General features: G+C 39.0%; 1 protein-coding gene across 1 annotated transcript in view; it reads right to left on the bottom strand.

Moving 5' to 3' along the window:
- Nucleotides 1-1,625: 1,625 nt before the first annotated feature.
- Nucleotides 1,626-2,500, bottom strand: part of LOC138027933 (uncharacterized) — a 3,113-nt gene continuing 2,238 nt past the window's right edge. The window contains exon 1 of the mRNA XM_068875552.1: nt 1,626-2,500. This exon is cut by the window's right edge and continues 2,238 nt beyond it. The gene's annotated coding sequence lies outside the window, so the exon portion shown is untranslated.

Raw genomic sequence — 2,500 nt, forward strand, 5'->3', positions numbered from 1 at the left:
CGAGTGGCCTCCCACGCAGCTACTCTTCTCTTCGCGGGGGAGGAACGCGTGACGAAGCCCCAATAGTGTCTGCATGGGAGGCTACGTATCGAGGGAACTGAGTCGAAAGCGTTCCAAACTGAAATGTGACATTACGATCGAAGTTAGTTTCAGTGTACACTGTCAATTACCATTTAACACAAACATTTGTTACCATTACGTTGGATAAGGGATAAGTACAAGGAGGAAAATTCTCCACTGGCACAAATCCCATAATACACCTCTTTTATCCCCAAAATTTTGCATAATCATTGTTTGCAATTTCTCCTGCAATTTCTGACAATATGTCCCAAGAGAAATCGAAAAACAGTGCCTTTAAGGACTAAATTAAAAAGGTGTATTATGGGAGTCGTGCAAGTGGACAGGGTGTACCAGGGGGAGGGCCTCCTGGGCTCCAGAACATCCCCACCCACCCGTCGTAATTTCAAATTTTGCACATTCCGGCTATTATGGCGTCTGTTTTGCCAACATTCTGCTAAGACGCCACTCAGCTCTATATATGAATCAAGACAGACCCTAAGGTAGAATTGAGCAGAAAGTATAACTGGTTGACACGTCAAGAAAATTTTTCAAGTTCTTCCAAAAGTAACACACGCTTGCCTCCCGAACGGTTGTATATTAAATCGGCGTAACGTTGATTGACTGGTACGTCTCGGACGAGTTTATATCCTTTGTTGAAGTATTTTTGTCTCATTCAATGTGATTTCATTCTCCAGAGACACATACAGGAACGATAATAATTATTATTACCACTAGATCCTCAAGAGGTCAGGAATTCTGAACCCATTTTTTTGAGGCGATTAAGAGGGATAATTCACAAGTGGTCAGAGGTTTCTTGCCCATTAACAGTTTAGTTCGGGTTGGTACATTTCGCTGACCCCCAGTCCATGGACTACCCAAATGGGCTACCCTAAAAATACTATTTTGAAGGAGTACTGTTTATCTGTGTGTAAGCAGCATCTCAACTTGTGCTTACTTAAGCCTCAACACCCATTTTAAACAGCATTGTTCAACAGTATAGCACACATTTTAAAAGGGTTAGCCTACATGAAGTAATCGGCCATCACAACAACAATCGAAAGCTAACCTTTTTAAAATGGTTGCTTAAGTAAGCACTATTTGAGATGCTGCTTACACATCGATCAACAGTACTCATTCGAAATAGTATTTTTAGGGTAGTCCACTTGGGTAGTCCATGGACTTGGGGTCAGCGAAATGTACCGACCCGTTTAGTTCCCTTGAATTCAGAGGTCAGAATTTTTAACCCATTTTTTATACCTATTAAAATGATACAGTTCCTCCGTATTCACGATGAAGGGATAAAAAAGAGTGAATCCATTTCTTTATACCAACTAAATAGGGATAGTTCCTCTGATTTACAAAGATTTAGGAATTCTGAACCTCATCAGTATGGCAATTGACACAAGAACCACTTTCGTAGCTGTCCATTAGCTAACAACTTCAATCACTGTTATTGAATCTTTCAGTTGAAAAATTGCCATATTTACTGAGCACCCAATCTCACCACAGTAAAATCAAAAGTTGATTAAAACAAGATATCTTGCAAGTTGCAACAATTATAATTGTTGTTTCTTCCAATCAAACTTTATTAGTTGTAAAATCCACCTTTTGGAGTGCCCTCCTCACTATGATACATTGAATAACTAACTTGATAAGATAACTGATAATGTTAACCCATTTTCTCCCAGGAGCAAAACTTAATAGATTTTTCTCTGTCTAACGCTACAAGATTTTACGAGGCTCTGCCAGGGTAAATTCCGACAAGCGACATGGCCTAAAAAATAGCGACAGCACTTTAAGTGAAATAATGACAAATGGCATCCTTTCTTTACATTTCCGACAGCAACAGTCACAGCAAGTGAAACATTGACAAAGCACAGATACAAGACCTTTTAAAATTCAGACAAGCGACACAGGGCCCCCCCCTTCCCCCCCCGGCAGGGCCTCTTTTACTCATCAGCTGGTGGGTAGTTTAGGAATCAATGGGCTAACAATCTCTAGTCATACACTCAACAACTCTTGTTGAAAATGAGTTTTCTCTTTTTTCTCTAACCATATGATAATATTGTTGACGTAATTTGTGTATATTTTCTTGTACTCTGTTTGTTGTTATTGCGTAGATTCTTTTGTGGTTGAATTTTTCATTATGTATGTTTAAGTCACCTTGACCTCAACTATAACATTTTTTTTAAACTTGTTATTTGCCTTAACACGGCTTGCAAAAAGGGAATCTTTGCTGACATCATTGTTCACATTTTGTTTTATTAACATTCGAGTTTGCTCACAGCTAAGGTAAAACTCTCAGGAAAGTGAACAAAAATTATCCAGAGTGGATTAGTACATGTAGCCACATTAAAATTCTCCAACTGTGAAGGAGGCTATGAATCCATGCCTAACCTAAGACGTTTTTTTTAACTCAGCACACACTGTTTAATATCAT

This window comes from Montipora capricornis, chromosome 12, assembly GCF_036669925.1.
Source record: "Montipora capricornis isolate CH-2021 chromosome 12, ASM3666992v2, whole genome shotgun sequence".
NCBI classification, from domain to species: domain Eukaryota; kingdom Metazoa; phylum Cnidaria; class Anthozoa; order Scleractinia; family Acroporidae; genus Montipora; species Montipora capricornis.